This window comes from Tenrec ecaudatus, chromosome 1 (genome assembly GCF_050624435.1).
Source record: "Tenrec ecaudatus isolate mTenEca1 chromosome 1, mTenEca1.hap1, whole genome shotgun sequence".
Taxonomy (NCBI): domain Eukaryota; kingdom Metazoa; phylum Chordata; class Mammalia; order Afrosoricida; family Tenrecidae; genus Tenrec; species Tenrec ecaudatus.
In genome coordinates this window covers 51,264,077-51,274,230 of record NC_134530.1, presented here as the reverse complement: position 1 = coordinate 51,274,230, position 10,154 = coordinate 51,264,077, and the positions used below count along the sequence as shown (strand labels likewise).

At 48.0% G+C, this 10,154-nt stretch overlaps 1 non-coding gene across 1 annotated transcript; it reads left to right on the top strand.

Moving 5' to 3' along the window:
- The first annotated feature begins 9,443 nt into the window (after positions 1-9,443).
- On the top strand, positions 9,444-9,550 carry LOC142438171 (U6 spliceosomal RNA). Its single transcript, XR_012782599.1, has one exon. It is a non-coding gene; the product is annotated as a U6 spliceosomal RNA (small nuclear RNA).
- Positions 9,551-10,154: the final 604 nt, after the last annotated feature.

Here is a 10,154-nt window from a genome sequence, read left to right as displayed (position 1 = left end):
ACAAATGTACAAATGTGCTTGACACAATGGATGATGTGTAGATTGTGATCAGAATTGTACGAGCCCCCAGTAAAATGATTTAAAAAAGAAAAGGGTCTCATAATATGCATCGCAGGAAGAAATAGGATTTGAAACTAGGCAGGCCGGTTCCAGAGCCCATGTGAGCGCCCATGAGGCTCTGTGGTCATGGAAAGAAAGGCAGAGTGGGCAGCCCTTACCCCTGTGTGGCAGAGCGCCAAGTGCTAATGCGCGGAAATGGGCATCATATGCTGGTGAGTGGCGCTCCCACACAGGGATGGTGGGAGGGTTACGTGAGCTGATATGGGAGAAGGACAGAACAGTATGTGACAGTCTGGATGTAAAGTTCTTGAGCAATGTCAAAGCCGTGGTCAGCTATTTCTCTTCTTCAGGCTTCCACCAGGCCAAAGTGTCACGAGATGCCCTGTCAGAAATAACTGCAACCTATGCCAAGTCTTGCTTCCCAACCCCCGACTCCAGCCTGGAGCAGTAGATGAAAACAAGGGCTCTCTCCAAAGAGATCTCTTTCCAACTCCACCTCGCACATTCTGCGCCTCCCCTTTTATTTCCCTGCGCTAGCTGAGGTTCCCAAGGTGGCCAAACTGGTCCCACACTTAGAAGCAATAGAAGATTGCCTCTCAACCAGCTTGGCATCATGGCATAGTGCACAGGCCCTGGCTGCTGCCCAAAGGCTCCCTGGGCGAGGGCGGAGGCTTTCCCCAGCTGTGAAGAGACCGCTGCCCGCCCGCAGGGTTGCTGTGGGTCAGAGCTACTGCAGGGCACTGAGTGCTTGAGGTCATGCTCTGAAAGGTCCTCTTTTGACACCATAGTCTGCGGCTGGAGGAACCTGGTGGTCTAGTGGGCAGGTGTTGGGCGGTCAGCCACAGGGTCTTAGTTGGAACCTGCAGCTGCCCTGCAGAGCAAAGGGGAGGGGAGGGGAGGGCTTCCGCTCCCGGAAAGAGTTCCAGACTCGGAAACCCATGGGGGTGTCTCTAGCTGTCCCGTAGGCCCTCCAGGAGTCTGATCAACTCAACAGCAGCAAGCTTGGGTTTTTGGCGCCTACGGCTGCCTGTACTTTTTGTGAGACGCCTGCATCTTTATAGCACCTCCTTTCCTTTGACCAGTCTGACTGGGGTTTCTTACTTGCAAACCAGTGATGGGTGACCAGAGATCGCAATGTCCTAAGCTTGGGGAGGGTGTGTGGGCCCGAAGGAGAGGAAGCGGGGCAGAGAGCCTGAGTCAAGGTTCCCCAACAGCTCACAGGCCTGAAGTGGGGCGGCAAAGGGGAGACCGAGTAAAGGCCTGCACACAGGGCCCTGTGACCGCACCGCACTGGAAGAACTAGCTCAATGCCAAGTGGAGCGGATCCTCAGGGGCGGCTCCTTCCACTCTTGTTTATACTTTGGCTTCTTGGACTTCCCAGCCCGCGGGGTGGGGTTGGCTTAAAGGCACAAGGTCAAGGAATGAAGGCACCCATCCAAAGCTCCAGGTTTTTGACCTTCTTCAGTTTTTGTGGAATTGGGGGTGGATTCTAGTGCAGGTAGATCAAGTGCTTGACTGCTAACCAAGGATGGGTGGTTCAGTCCCATGCAGAGGAGCCTCCGAAGAGAGACCTGAGGATCGGCATCCGAGAGGTCATGGCCTTGGAAACCCTGTGGAGCCGCTGGCCCCCCAAGCCCGTGATCTCAGGGGTCAGCATTGCATTCGGCGCCACCTGGCAAGAAAATGAACAAGCAGCTCCAGAGAAGTCCTACATGGCACCAACAGTTAAGCCCTCCACTACTAACTGACAGGGTGACCTGCCAAACCACCCAGAGGTGCTTCCGGAAAAAGGCCTGGTGGGAAAGGCACAGGGGTGGGGGTGACCACAAGGAAAAGAAAACTGCTTCCAAAAGATCCCAGCCAGGAACATCCTAAGAACCAGAGTCTGTCTCTGACACACTGAGGTCACCAGGAGCACCAGGAGCCAGCACCAACCTTACGGCAACTCCTCACCAGCTACCAAGGATGCGCCCCAAGGGCGACCAACGAGGCCTGCCATTGGCTCTGTACAAACATGCCTGGAGTATGGCGGTGTAGAGTGACAAGCCAGTGAGGGCTCGGGATGTCCCCGGCAGCTGTCTACCTTTAGGAGGGAGACACAGCTGCAAGCGAGAGATGAAGCAAAAGCAGCATTGGGGATGGGGGCAGGGGGGCAGCATGGGGCGTGCCTTTGGCTGTGTGCGGCTGTGGACACATGTGCTGCTTCTCCCCAGTTCCTGGGCTGTGTCCTGTAGAGGCTGTGGTGATCATTGCCCTTGAGTCTGCTCTGACTCATAGCGACCCGTGTACAATAGAACAAAACACTGCCCAGTCCTGCCCCAGCCTCTCAATTATTCTTCTTCTCAAGCGCGATGTCCTTCTCCAGGGACTGATCTCTCTTGCCAACACGTCCAAAGTACAGGTGAAGCTTCTTCAAATGCCTCTCCCTCCTTCACGCACCTGCTGGCCAGTCCCACACAAAGAAAGCGTCCTTAGCTCCCTCCGGTCTTTGCCTTTCTAACTGGAGGGATTGCCTTGAACGGTCAAGTCCACCCTGAAAGACCTGCGGGACTCTCCTGAAAGACGGTCTTGACCCAGACTACCTCAGTCCTTCATTTGCTCTCTTCGCCCTTATGGAGGCGGGATTAGCAGAAAGGTCAAAAACACAGGACTGAGTGGGTTCAAATACTGACTCAGGCTCTTATGCGCTGAGTGATTCAGGGCAAGCTGGTTAACCCTCCAGGCTTCAGTTTCCTCTTCTGGAAAGTGAGGCTGAGAATAACAGCACCCAATGCTGAATGTTTACTTAAATAAAAATGGCTCGAGGCCAATGATAGAAATAAAGTGGTTTATCTAATACATAGTTTACAAGTCGTGGCAATGTTTCTGACTAAAGAGTAAAAAAATGTCCTCATGGAGCAGGCCACTAACCCCACTCAAGGGCAGGTTATTGTTTATATCTCCAGAGGGAAAAAAGGACCAGACTTCAACCCGGTTCTCTAAGATGTGAATGCGACATACCAGCATGAAGCAGGGAACCACTAGAGAGGTTGAGGAGCCGGCCCCCTCCCAACTATGTGGACAATCCCCCCTCCCCGCAGAAGAATTTACTTCAGAGGACAGTACTGAAGCTGCAGCTCAGGGATAGGGACATGTCTGATCAGAGCACATGGGAGCAAATGAAGGGGGAGGAAGAGAGAGTGAAGCACAAGGCCCACCAAGGCTTGAGGACAATACCCCCGACCCCCGCTCAGAGTAGCCAATGTACAGAGAGGACCATATGGCTGGCCCCACTATGAGACATGACATCCCTCATTGACCCATAGCCTTACAGGGGACAAGACTGGAGACACAGAGTGGGAATTGCGCCCAATCTGACCCCACCACATCGAGGCAAAACACGAAGGGCGTGCAACAGAACAGTAAGGGGAGCAGAGCAAGGAAGTCCCTAGGGAATACCAAAAATAGACTTTGGGGCCAGGGCATGGCACCCCATCAGAACCGACCAGAAAATATTCCAAACGGTCAAAAAACAGCCCTTGAACTATTTACAGACTTTTCTTTCTTTTTTAATCATTGTTTTTTGTTGTTGTTTTGTTTTCTTTTGTTGCTTCGTTTTGCTCTGTCTTGTTTTTGTGCTTATTATTATCTCCTCAGGTCTATCTAGATAAGATAGGCTGGATAAACAATCCGGAGGAGAAAACAACGGGACCAATAGTTGGGGGGTACTTGGGAGAGGGAAAGATGGGGGAAATAAAGTGGTGTTAACAAACCCAGGGAAAAGTGAACAATAAGTGATCCAAAATCGGTGGTGAGGAGGGTGTAGGAGGCCTGGTAGGGACTCATCAAGGGCAGTGTAACCGAGAGGAATTACTGAAACCCAAATCAAGGCTGAGCATGATAGTGGGACAAGAGGAAAGTAAAAGGAAATAGAGGAAAGAAATAGGAGGCAAAGGGCATTTATAGAGGTCTAAATACAGGCATCTACATATGTAAATATATTTATATATGCAGATGGAGAAATAGATCTATGTGTATATATGTATAGGTTTAGTATTAAGGTAGCAGGTGACACATTGGGCCTTCATTCAAGTACTCCCTCAGTGCAAGAACACTTTGTTCTATTAAACTAGCATTCCATGATGCTCACTTTCTGACACGATCACTGAAGACAAATGGGTGCATAAGCAAATGTGGTAAAGAAAGCTGATGGTGCCCGGCTATCAAAAGACATAACATCTGGGGTCTTAAAGGCTTGAAGGTAAACAAGTGGTCATCTAGCTCAGAAGCAACAAAGCCCACATGGAAGAAGTACACCAGCCTGTGTGATCACGAGGTGTCGAAGGGATGAGGTATCAGGCATCAAAGAACAAAATAGCAGATCATTGTGAATGAGGGTAAGTGCAGAATGGGGACCCAAGACTCATCTGTAGGCAACTGGACATCCCCTTATAGAAGGGTCTCAGGGAGAAGATGAGGCAGTCAGAGTGCAGTGTAGCAATGAAGAAATATACAATTTTCTTCTTTAAAAAAATCATTTTATTGAGGGTTCATAGAACTCTTATCACAATCCATACATACATCAATTGCATAAAGCACATTTATACATTCTTTACCCTCATCATTCTCAAAACATTTTCTCTCCACGTAAGCCCCGGGCATCCGCTCCTCATTTTTCCTCCTCCCTCCCCACTCCCCACTCCCTTATGAACCCTTGATGATTTATAAATTACTATTTTGTCATATCATACACTGTCCAACATCTCCTTTCTTCTAGTTCTTAAATGCCCCCCTCCCCACCCCCACTATCATGATCCCAATTCTACCTTACAAATCTGACTAGATCAGAGGATGTACACTGGTACAAATAGGAACTGGAAACACAGGGAATCCAGAACAGATGATCCCTTCAGGACCAGTGCTGAGAGTGGTGATTCTGGGAAGGTGGAGGGAAGGTGGGGTAGAAAGGGGGAATCGATGAAAAGGATCTATAAATAACCTCCTCCCTCGGGGAGAGACAACAGAAAAGTGGGTGAAGGGAGATGGCAGACAGCGTAAGATATGACAAAATAATAATAATTTATAAATTATCAAAGGGTCATGAGGGAGGGGAAAAATGAGGAGCTGATCCCAAGGGCTCAAGTAGAAAGCAGATGTTTTGAGAATGCTGATGGCAACATATGTACAAATGTGCTTGACACAATGGATGGATGTATGGATTGCAATGAGTTGCCCAATAAAATGATTTTTTAAAATCAGAATTACAAAAATCCAACAATTGATGAATGGAAGAGTGAAGGAAATGGTATAATTAGTGCCATCTAGCTTCTTGCTGTTTAGATGTGATAACTTATGTGGGTGCGTTGATTTGTGAAACAGTCTTTGGGTTAGTAGCAGAAAAATGCCTATGAAGTATCTAAACTAAAGTGTTCAGCTTCTTTGGAGTTGGAAACATTGTTCTGCTTACTACTATTTTCATTATTGAAGAAAGAATTGTACCTAGCAATACATTGCACTTCCTATCATTCACAACAAATAAATCTATTAATAGAAAAAAATGTCCCCATGGTGCAAATTCTTTTGTAAATCTGTATAGTCCGGGACATTAGGGTGGAGGAGAACATATGGCACTTTCTGGAAGACTCGCCAAGATAATTACTGATTTCACCTAAAACACGGCTTCGTGTCTGAAGTCTAGCAGAATGCCTCTGAGAAGCAAGAATGGGGAGATTTGGTCTCAGGCACTTTGGGCACGTTATCAGCAGGGATCAGTCCCCGAGGAAGGACCTCAAATTGGTGTTGAGGGTCAGCCAAAAGAAAATTAGAGGAAACCTTCAGTGAGCTAGATTGGCACAGTGGCTGCAACAATGGACTTGAACGTGGCAGCAGTTACGAGCATGGTGTGAGACCGGGCGATGTTTCATTCATTCTGCTGTGTACGGAGTCACTATGAGTCAGAAGGACAATCTGAGAGGGGCAGCCCTGAGCAACAAGGAGTCACTCCTCCCGAAATGACTTCCGTGCCTCTCATGGAGAAACCCTGGTTGAGAGCAGGGAGCTGAATGTCTGGGTGGCAACACAGATCTACTTTCTAACTTTGTGGCATGGGTCACTGTACCAAACCTCTCTGTTGTGCCTCGCTTTTCTCACTTGTCAAACAAGAACATAAGGTCGCTGTGAGTCTGAATCAAGTTGACAGTCATTAAGTCAGAGCAAGACAGCACCCACCTGAGAGGCCTGCCGTGGGGCGTCAAGGAGTCAATACACACAAAACCCCTGAGCTGGAGCCTGGTCCACGGCGCACGATAGATCCCAGCCACTGTAACTGCTGTCTGCCCCCCTATCTGACGCTGTTGACGTAACCGGAGGTGGCATACAATGTACTGTTCACAGGTTTTTGCCACATCATAAAAGAGATCTTTGACTACTTCTTTTGACAGTTCCTGGAAGACTTTCGTCCATTGCTATGCGCATTACTCAGAGGAGGACGCACCCAGGGAACACGAAACCAGGTCATGTCCTCCAAATCCTCTGCCATGGAGTCCGTTCTGACGCATAGCCACTCCACAGAGCCAGGGGAACTGCCCCAAGCCTGTCGATCTTTGGGGGGGGGGGCTGCCTCATCTGTCTGCCATCCAGCTGGGGGCCTAACCTGCTGACTCTCTGGGTGACAACCATGCTTAACCCCTTGCACATCAAGAGTCCTTGGCCAGGTCCTAGACCGTGATGAATTAGACCAGCCTGGACAGGCGAAGAGAGCCAGAGAAGGCTCTGTTGCAAATATCAGGCTCCCTCTCAAACAGTAATCTAAGCAAGAAGGGTCTTTAGGGAAGGCTATGGGCAATAGAGGTCTCCGCATGGCAAAACGCGGTGGGCTTGGTTACTATCTGAAAAGCTGGTGGTTTAAATCTACCCCCCAGGGATGGTGTCATGGGGAAATCCTGGTTACCTCAATACCCATAACATGACAGCCAATGGAGACACACTACTCTTCTGACACATGTGGGGTCGCTATGAATTTGCATAAACTGGATGCTCATGTTATTTTATTTATCTCATAAGGGAAATGAACAAAATTTGGGGCCGGAAGTACACAGGAGGAGGGAGCGGGGAGGAAGGGGGATAAAATGAGATGCTGATATCCGGGGCTTAAGTGGAGAGCAAATGTTTTGAGAATGATGAGAGTAACGAATGTACAAATGTGCTTGACACAATGGATGTGTGTATGGATTGTGATAAGAGTTGTATGAGCCCCCAATAAAATGATTTTTTTATTAGGTTTTTCTTTTTTTTTTTAATTTTTTTTTTATTTTAACAATTTATTGGGGCTGATACAATTCTTTTCACAGTTCATACATATACATACATCAATTGTATAAAGCACATTTGTACAGTCTTTGCCCTAATCATTTTTTTCTCTTTTCTTCTTTTACATTTTATTAGGGACTCAAACAACTCTTACCACAATCCATACATATACATACATCAATTGTATAAAGCACATCCACACATTCCCCGCCCCAATCACTCTCAAAGCATTCGCCCTCCACTTAAGCCCCTTGCATCAGGTCCTCTTCCCCCCCCCCCCTAAAATGATTTTTTAAAAAGAAAGTCCACAGGCCTCATGAGGAACTAAAATGAGGGACCGAAACCTTCTAAATAGATCCACACTCCCACATCTTTTCTCTCTTCCTGCTACCTCCCTAGTCCCAGTCATTGTTCTCCTCTCTCGCCTGGCCTGTTCGAACATGCTCCCTTTTCTCCCCACAATCCATTCTCCACACTGTAGCCCGAGTGATCTTTTGAAAATGCAACACCATGATGTTCTTTCCCTGTGCAAAACCTCCCAGTCATTTCCCTTTATTCTGGAAATGGAAATGATATCCAAACTCCTTCCCAAGGCCCGCAGGGATCTAGCCCTGGCCTCCCTTTCTGGTTACGCCTTACCCCTGCCCTCTGGCTCACTCACTGCAGCAAGAGTCGCTGTAAAATCCCAACCTCTGTAATCCCGTTTGGAAACGGGCTCTTTTAGTTATGTCATCATCGTCGTTGTCATTGTTGTTGTGAGATACCATTGAGTCAATTCCAACCCACAGCACAACAGAACACAACTCTGCCCGCTGCCGCTCCATCCTCACAATTGTTGCTGCGCCTGAGCCCGTTGTTGCAGCCCCGTGTCCAGCCAGCTCCTTGAGGGCCTTCCTCCACTTTACTGAGCACGACGTCCTTCTCCACGGACTGGTCTCTCCTGACAACATGTCTAAAGTATATAAGACTAATCCTTGCCATCCTTGCTTCTAGGAGAAATCTGTCCAGACTCCCTGCAAGACAGACTGGTTTGTCCTTTGGTCAGTCCATGATGCTTTCAGTACTCTTTGCCAACACCACAATTCAAACACGACAATTCTTCTTCAGCCTTCCGTACTCAGTATCTGATTTTCACATGCATGAGGCAATTGAGAAGCCCATGGCTTGGGTCAGGTGTCCTTAGTCCTCAAAGCAGTGCCTTTCAATACTCTGAAGAGGTCTTATCCAGCAGATTTACGCAATGCAGCATGTCTTTCATTACATGAGTGTGGCAGAATTAGTGTAGTGTGCATCTTGAGTCAATCTCTTTTGAAACTTAAAAGGAGATTCGACATACAAGCAGAGATGGGATACGAATCTCTCCAAGGAAACATGAAGTGGACGCGGAACAGAGACTGGAAGGATGGCATGAAGTGTCTGACTTCTTCCAACCTGATGAGAAAGAACGAGAATCACCAGCAACATCAGCACAAAGCTGACTCCCCGGGGTGGAAGTCAGACATAACCTTCTCTCTCCAGTCTTATCAATTCTGACACCAGCCCTCTTGCCCATATCACTCTACTTCTCTACTGTGTTTGGTAATTCATTGTAATAGCCTCACAGAGCTCATACTGATATGTGGCTTATTAGCCAATAGCAGACTACAGTTCAGGTTCAGACACTGAAGATATTGTTCTTTGATCAGGACAGCCTCTTCTCAGTCATGCCTGCAAGTCTCTCTCTAGCCCTAGGCACCTTGACCTCACCTTGGCCCCACTTTGACAAGAATCACACAGAGCTCTTTTAGCTCTGCTCATAAGTCCCCAGAGACACCCGCCTATGTCGGCAAGCCTTCTGCTGGAAGATCCTTTGCTTTTGTGTGGCATGGGCCCAGGAAGTTCACTGTGCTACTCCTGTGGTCTCCTGGTTCTGCTCTGGAAGTTTCTCTGCTGCCACCTCTCAATGTCTCTTGCCATCTCTAGTGCTACAGTTCTTCATCTCTGTCCCTGGGTCAAAGGAGTTGTGTTAGGATGGATTCTCTAGAGCAGCAAAACCAATGAGATAGATAGATACATACATAGGTAGATGGAGACTTATATCAAGAAAGTGGCTCACTGTGCTCGCTTGAGCAGCACATAAACTAAAATTGGAACGATACAGAGAAGATTAGCATGGCCCCTGCACAAGGATGATGCGCAAATTTGTGAAGCGTTCCATATTTTAAAGAAAGAAAGAGGCTCACACAGATGTGGAAATGGGTACATCCAGGCCAGTTCAAGTCTGTGGGTCAGATGTTAAGCTGGAGACTTTTTCCTGAGTCACAGCTGCTCGAGCTGACAAATTAGGAAGCCACAGCAGGAAGACTATGACTGGTGGATGCAGAGATGAATAAACTCAAGGTGAGGAGGTCAGATAACAGGCTCTAATGGCCCCAGGATTGGCAGGCAACATGGTGGGCTATCAGCTGAGATAATGAAAGGTCAATGAGCCAGACGCAGGATCTGGACCAGCAAGAAGCGAAGAAGCACCTCAAAGCATCTACTTATAGAGGACGTTGGCCATTGGCCATACCCTTGAGGGGACCATCATTGGGGTCGTGACTTGAGTAAGGGCTTGCACTTCATCTGGATCTTCCCACAATTGCTTGGCTGCTCACAAAAGATCCCGTCATAGAACTGATTACATTATGTCAGATTAGGAGAAGCATCAACTGCCAAACCACTGAGAACCCTGGCGCAGCCACGTTGACACAAAACCTAAATATTCCAGAGGTTCTCAACACAGGGATTCCAAGTCCAATGGACACATTCTACAACTGACCCTTCCT